Here is an 8,217-nt window from a genome sequence, read left to right as displayed (position 1 = left end):
ATATAACAAATAATGTCAGATAGATTTGAGAATGTTGGTGAATCAAAGCCAGACATTGATTATAATATTTAATAGTCACATATATTTCAGGATCAAATATTTTAAATATCTGATTGGTGCTGCTTTTGCTCACCAAATCTTTACAAAGTTTAGATTGACAGGCTATGCTTATTTCCGTGTTTGTGCTGCTTTTATTTTCTAGAAATGCCTTCTTCCCTGAAAGAAGGTAAGTACCTGTGGCCATGAAATTTAAGTGCAGTGCCTCCTCCCTCATGATGACTATGCTAATGAAAGAATGCCACAGACCTCTTCCTTTTTTAGCTTTCAAATTTTCCAGTTTTTGTCATTGGAATTCCATGATATTGATTTTTACATATGTTCAGCTTGTCCCTTCAAGTGGCCTGAAAGTTCTTTGAGGGCAAGGATCATGTCATGATTCTTTTGTGTTTGCACCTAGCAGTTGGCACACTGGCATACTGTACTTTGTTGATAATGCATCGCAAACAAACTTCCAAAGTGGTGGGCCTACTTGTACCATTATGTTAAAAATTACCCAGCCAGATGTGATATAAACATTTATTTTTAATGCCTTAAGGACTAATTTTTAAAATGAATTTATAGTATTTTTCTTAGTAGTGTACAATTTAAATGAAGTTTTATTAGTCTACATTTTATTTATAGTAATCTCTCAATTTAAACATGCACATTGTATGTGTGCAATCAATATACTTCAAAACAATATAAAAACTACACAGAGCCTAATGGAATTAGTTAAAGTAATGAAGAAAATATATGAAAAAGCCAGAAGGGTGCCTCATTTCTCTGAGCACCCACACTCCGCTCTTGAGTGTCCTATGTCTTCATCTAATAAAGCTTTCTCATATCTCTTTTACTGACACATCCTGAAAATTCTTTCTCTGTGACAATCGGAGAATCTGTAAACTTATTTTTAAAGGGTGGATTAAGTTCCTATTTCAGCCTCGGAAACCCTTCAGAACCATCCCGGTGACATTTATCTTGACAACCACAAAAGAACCTAAAAAGAGGCATGGAAATTGCAGAGATCTTACTTTGGTTTCACGATAGAAAGATGATGGTTCTTCAAAAGATGGAACCCAGTCCTGAGTTCAATCCCTGGTACCAAAAAAAAAGAAAAGATGACACCCAGTATCCAGTGCCCCTTCTCAGCCTGAAGCAATTACTAAAGAGGAACTGTAGGCCTTCTGCAGCCCCTTAAGAATAAGGGCCTGCAGTTTCAGAAGGAAGAAATGAGGTCTGATAGAAAAAGTGAAAACTAGGTAGAAAGGAGACCAAAAAAAAAAAAAAAAAAAAAAAAATCAAGATTTAAAAAAATTGTATTTGGAAGAAAAACTGCAGCTTTACTAGCCCAGTTTACTTTTTTCTTCTCTCTCTCCTCCCAAAACAGAGTAAATCTGGGCGACTCCCTTTCACCTACAAATGGGTTTGACCATTTCCTTTTTTAAATCGGAGTCGTGGAGTGGTTCTGGAGTGGTTCTCTTTCACCCATGAATGGACCACCTTTTTGGGATTTCCCATATGAATAGGCCATTATTTCACTACATCCTTTTCCACCCCTTAGACAAGACTAAGACTGTAGATTACTGAATTTCACAGATTCTCACCACCCAAAACACATAAAAGATCCCCAGTTCCAGACTGTATCAAGTCTCATTCCCCTGAACACCCACATTCTGTTTTTGAGTGCATCCTAAATCCACCTCTAAAAAATCCTCCTCATGTGTCTTTAAAAGACAAAAAAGTCAGTAGTGGCATCAAGTATATTTTTAAATAGTCACTAAGATACCAAATTTATTTTTAAATATGTGACTTTTTTTTTAAGTTTCTTCACTGGCTTGCTCAAACACTGTAAAACATTATGACAGTATTCCTAAGGCTAATAAATAATAAGATTAGAAACAGATTCCAAGACAGAAGAATGGGGAGTACTCGGTGCTGCTGAGAGTGGCTGTAGTTTGTTAGAACAAAGATTCTGACGTCTGACCATTCCTCTTCTCAGGACTCACAATAATATTCCACGTAGAGAAAGGTATTCTCCATTACTGCCTTTGCTATGTTGCGTAGTCTTGATTTATTAAATGTTTTTTGCCTATTGAGAAGTGAATATATATTTCTCCTCTCCCAGGACTACATCACTCTTCTGGCAATGAGCAATACATTCCAATGACAAGGCCATACCAACAATGTGTGATAGCCGAAAGAGGAGGGACTGAATGATTGTCCCACCAAGCACTTGGTTCAAAGACAGAGCAGTAGCCCATAGATTTGTCCAAGTTGAAAAGATTCCTCACTCAGGGGCTATAAATGCTTTTGCAGGATTCTACAAACTTGTGAGATACCACAGAACATTCAACTATTATAATTTGCTTGTTGCTCAAGAGATGATAATATTGATCAATATTTTCCTAACAAAGTTTTTTTTCCCCCTTGGTGCACTGTGGCCAGAATTTCTACAGAGGCACTAGAGATACTGTCATAGGTTTCTGGGTAGGGCCCAGGCCAAAAACAGTGTGATGGCTCCATGGATGAATCCAAATTTCTTCCATGCTTTGAATAACTGGCTCACAAGTTACAGTGAGTTTACATATTCATCATGCTTCCCAGTCCACCTCATTTCTAAGAGATATGTTATTGCCTCTCAGAAACAATTCAAAGGCTGCAACATGCCCGCTGCGTCAGCCATGGAACAGTGCTTTCCAGGAAGTTGCCAAAAACACACTCAATTGTGTCTTCTTGCCTTTGTCTCTACTGTTTTCTTCACTAGGAATATATTTCCCTATTTGCCATTTAATGGCTCTCTGCCTTAAAATTCCCATGAAAGATTATCCTAGTTACTTTATTTATATTCTTTCTAAAAACACGGTAGGTCTAATTTTTCTCTCTTTTCTTTCCCCACACTAAATATTGACTTCTTTTTCTGTACTGAGGATTGATCGTGCAACACCTGCTGCTACTGAACTACATCTTTAAAGAGATTCTCAGGTAAAACTCATATATGCAACAGATTTAAAAGTGGAACCCTCTGATGAAAGCAGGGATGGGGCTTTGAGAAAATCTTAATTAAGATTCATTCTCTCATTCTGCCATCGCCTCTGAGAAAGGCATAAGAAATGCAGCGGAAACAAATAGGCATGGCCAGAACGCAGGCCTAGATTTCCAATGACTCTTATTCCCTGGGTCCCCAGGTGTTCCTGCAGGGCCAGCACTGCCAGGAATGTGCTTGCCTCTTCCTTTGAGGTCTCCCACACTAGGTAGTTCCATCTAGTGCCCTATGACCTCTAACTGAGAAAACACAATCCCCAGACCCACATGCAGAATTCATTGAACCTTTCAGTTTAAACTTTCCCTGCAGTGTCCTGCCTACCCGAGGTGTCCTGCCTACTGATGATTTCACCAAAAGTTCACAATAGCATGTAGTGTTCTCGTGACATCAGAAGCCCCCACTGCTGCCAGGCACTGCACTCAGACCGCTCTCTACTGTTTCTGGGGTTCCCTGTACCCCAGTCTGATCCCTCAATAGCTCTAGTGTACCTGATTTATGCTATATTATTTTGCACTTTGTCCTATCTTATAAGCATCCAAATATTTTCCCTATTTGCATACTCTGTTTTTCCAACTCTTAAACAAAAGGAACAACTCCCTGACTACAATTATTTCTATTATTATTAATAATTCTCCGCACTTTGCTTCCCGTTCCTCTGACTTTGCTACCAAACCCTCAGCTCTTTGAGGGTAGAAGTAATTAACTTATTAGTGTTGGCTGCATGGCAGAGATTCAGCAAACATTTGATGAATGAGCATGAATAGTGCCCTCATGGGCTGGCACAGCTCTCTGCCTAGATTAAGGCCTTCAGAGATGTGCACTGACTTAAAAAATAATCAAAGTATCAAAGGAAAAAAAAAGAGGCTATAAAAATATGGGGAATACCAGAACACAGGTTCCACATGCTGTTGAAAACTAAAATCTGGGGGCCAGGGATTTAGCTCAGTGGTTCTGCTGCCTGCCTCGCAAGCACAAAGACCAGAGTTTGATCCCTGGTACCAAAAAAGAAAAAGAAAGAAAACTATGGGGGGTAAACACAAGAGAATCTAGTGAAAGTCTATACCCTCAGATATTGTCCTCAAACCCCTTTCCTGTTCTACCCCAGAATGACAGCAGCCAGATGATTTCCCTGTCCTACCAGGCAGGATAGTGGCTTGTTTTTCTCTGGGGAATTCACAGATGCAGAGAAAATTTCCATATACTAATATTTCAATGAAAAAAGTCAGTTTGATGCCTGATCACATTATAGGCAGGTCCTGTATACCACAAGTTCCTCCAACATGAAGAATGTCCAAGTAGCTAAAAGCACAGGATCTTAAAAGGTTAGAGGTATCAAGACTACTGACTGGAGTGGATTACAGGAATGGGCTATTGAAACATTTACTTTAAATTCCTTGTAATAAATGAATTAAATTCAAAGGTCTTCCCTTCCCAATCTTGCTCTTATAGCTAGAGCTCCTGATAAAGATATAATTTAAGCCAATCAGATGTACTCATGACAGACTTTGATTCAAAAAACAAGTCACACAGGAGACAGGCAGAATGTGTGGGACTGGTTTTGCTGGCCCAGGTCACAGTGGAGGTGAAATAACTCCAGACTGTGGTGTTATAAAGGGATGGTGGCTGCCTGATGTGCAGCCTGAAGATGGGTGGCAGAAACAGCTCCCTGCAGCCTAATTCTGGAATTCAAGTTTGGGAATAATTCCTAGAAACTCAACCTCCTCCTGCAGTTTTGCCCTCTCAATGGTTCTGGGAGCATTTTACCTTCCTCAATAATTTCTTTTTTTTTTTTTTTTTTACTTAAAGCAGCTACAGAAGATTCTACTGTTAGCGTTTAAGAACTCAAAATATAGTGACAACATCTAGTCAGTTTATATTATTATATCTTAGCAAAAATAAATAGTAAAGCAGGATAACAGCATTCACCAGGAGCTCACATGAGGGAATTATTAGCATGTATGTGTTACATTCACGCAGTTTTAAATTTCCTGGACTTGTCATTCATTCAAAGAAAAAGGAAAGTGGAAAAAGTATGTGCAAAATGAATAGCATGTATTTGAAATTTTAAAATGGAATTCTGACGTGTGAGTAAGAAGGATAGCATTTGAGTAGTTCTGCAAGAAACAAAAGACGTTAACATATGAAAACAAGACAAAGAAACATTTCTCATGGCACGCCTGTAATTAAAAACTACTTCTATAATAACAACTATTTTATGGGTTACATTTTCTTTGCTATTAAGTACTAAAATTTAGGTTTTATTTTATACTTTTGTAAGTTGCCAGAAAGGAAAAACTTATACAGCATGGCTTAATATGCATGCTGCAGGCACTTTCAATTAGTATATTTCTAATATTTAATGGTCACATTTTTTCATTTCTTTCTATGTTCCAAGGCAATGCAATTTACATTTTTTAAAAGAAGAATTTTTTAAATTGGGAATCATAGTTGATTTGCTTGAAAAGGTACATGGTATAATATGAATTTCTGTTATTAAAATACAAAGACAAATATCCTTCATCTCGACTAATGAAGCTGTACATTAAAGTACAAAGTGATTTGAAAAGACCCTACAAACTCTAAAATTATGCTTACTTCGTAACAGTCTTTGAATGCATTATCAATCATACCACATTCTATAAGCAAAGCCCCTTTGGTATGCTTATACTAAATAAAAGTGTTATTTTCACTAAGTACATTTGTAAAAGTTCAACTTAATAAAAGCACTGTGTTTACAAATCCAGCATAATTTTTACTTCTCTCAGAAAATAGGGGTCAGGAAGGCACTGTACAAATAAAATCCTCTGACAATTCCCAGAACTTAGTAGATGGATGGTTTAAAAATTTTCCCCATCACTGGTCACCAAGCTGCAAACAAAAATCAAAGTTGCTCTCCCTTTATCATTTCAGCACGAAAACACTGAAAAAAAAAAAAGAGTAGAAGCAGCATTAAGAAAAAAAAATGCACCTGAGTCCTCAAGTAAATTGGTGATGGGTTTTCTGAAATTTCTTTAGTGTTTATTGAGCTCTTCTTGTTTTTAGCTTTCTGGCTTTGTCCTGATACTAACATAACTTTATGAGGTAGCTTCCAGGAGGAAAAGCAGAGCTGAGCACCACGTCCTGGCTATATTAGTTGGGAGTCCAGCGTGGGACAGAGCCCCTCCATGCACCTTCTGCGTCTCAGTCCTGGACGTAGGATGACATTTGGCTGCACTATTTCAAGCACAGCTGCTGGTCTGTGCACCATAATTGTCTCAAAATGTCCTCACCAAGAAATCGCTATGGACAGGGGCGAGGGAAGAAGAATAGTTCTCCTCCATCAATCTTGGTCGTGATTCCTGGCTGGCCCACTACTTTCTGGGAGAAAAGTGTGAAACACAAACTGAACGAAGCTAAGACAGCACAGAGAAAGGAAGGAGGTACAGGGGGCAGAGGAAACAGGGAGTTGTGTGAGAAGGCCCATCCTTGGAGAAGGATTAAAGGTGCGCAGAGCTAGAAGTATTTTCTGTGCGTGCTCAGGTGGCCCCATCTGTCCTCAGCTTCTGAGAGAAAAAGTCGCTGGAAGGGGGCTGTCACAAGGGGCAGTGCAAAGAGGAAATGACACGTAGTTTGGAGTTAACACACCAGGGATTCAGGCAGGAGCTCTGACACTAGCTGCGTGACTCCCTGCGAGTTCCTTACTTCTCCTGTCTCGGTATGGTGCTGATAATTCATGTCTTACAGAGGCTCTGAGGAGTAAATGAGATCATGCTGGAAGGACTCCTGATAAATATTAATTTCCTTGTCCTCGGGGAAAGCCTTTCTATCCATCATCTCTTCACCCATAAACACAGCATAGTGAACTCCTTGACATATGTACAACAGTTAGCTTTTATTCTTGTAAGCTATTGAAGATGAGGGGAAAAGAAGTTCATTCCATGCCCAGTAGATAAACACACGTTGAACATGAACAATACTGGGGAGGGGGTAAAAAGCAGCAAAATAATTGCAACAACTTATTTGACTCTGCTTTCTTATTCAAGGGCGGCATATGAAAAATCCAGGACTGTGCAACTATGTCACTAGCCACACAGAGAGAGTAGGAAGGAACGTGGCTATGGGCTGAGAGGTAGATCCGGTCCTCCCCCTTGCTCCCACAGGGCAGTGTGTAAAAGAGATCAAGGAAAATCCTTGGTGGGGCATAGAGAAGCTTGGGAAGACATATCAAATAGAAATGCCATAATTAAAGAATCACTTATCTTTTATGATGGAGATGTTCTTACACTTAAAACAAAAAGAAAAGAAAAGCAAAAGTCTCAAAACTGACTAGGAAACTATAAAGAGGGATAGATTTACTTTTCTTATCCAAACGTTTTCTGTTCAGGCAACTGTGTTTTCTGCTGGTCCCAAAGCACCTACTTTTTCTGCTGGATTTGGCTATTAATGCAGCTATTTCTAAGTGTCTGCCTCTGCTACACCCACCATTACCCCAGAGGTTTCCAATCCATTTTATCCGTGTACTACTGAATTTTCAGGACTGTGCAGAAGGGCTTTGTGTTTGCCTCTGTGGATCCCTGACACCACTTAATAATACTCACCTAGTCTATGTTTCATCCCTCCTGACTTCCTGTGATGCATAATTAAAATGATAATAAATTAACATCTGGTAAAGAATCATTCCTTAACACTTCCTCTTCCCAGATAATATATGTGCATTTAATCTGAGTACTTCAGTCTTTTCATCTAAGGAATTGAGTCCTTCAAGGGCTTTAACAACCTGGGAGGGGTGAGTTCCTTGGCTTGGGGCCCTTAAATCACTCTGTAGGTAGCTGCCTAGTTCAAGGTTGGACGTGAAGACTCCAGCTGCTTCTCCAAAGCAAGACATTTAAGGTAAGATTTCTCCAACTGGAGTCACCTGATTCCCAGAGCCTACGAGTTCTTGTGAGAGGCAAAAAGAAATTTGTGTTGGTATTTAATAAATTTAATATAAGGATTTTCTGCATTGTCTGGAATACCACTTAATAATTGAGCACTGCCACTCAGTCTAAGTGCCTGTGTTGGTGCCAAGAAGAAGTGATTTATTTATAGTATACTAACAAGAGAGAGAGAGAGAGAGAGAGAGAGAGAGAGAGAGAGAGAGAGAGAGAGAGAGAGAG

General features: G+C 39.1%; 1 protein-coding gene across 7 annotated transcripts in view; it reads right to left on the bottom strand.

The window, feature by feature from the left end:
* The window catches only part of Dnm3 (dynamin 3), a 531,047-nt gene that overhangs the window by 168,757 nt on the left and 354,073 nt on the right, over positions 1–8,217 (bottom strand). The window lies entirely within an intron of this gene.

This window comes from Fukomys damarensis, unplaced genomic scaffold, assembly GCF_012274545.1.
Source record: "Fukomys damarensis isolate Sample0158 unplaced genomic scaffold, DMR_v1.0_HiC HiC_scaffold_11, whole genome shotgun sequence".
In the NCBI taxonomy this organism is placed as follows: domain Eukaryota; kingdom Metazoa; phylum Chordata; class Mammalia; order Rodentia; family Bathyergidae; genus Fukomys; species Fukomys damarensis.
The sequence above is the reverse complement of the archived record's forward strand: the minus strand, read 5'-3'. Positions and strand labels throughout refer to the sequence as shown.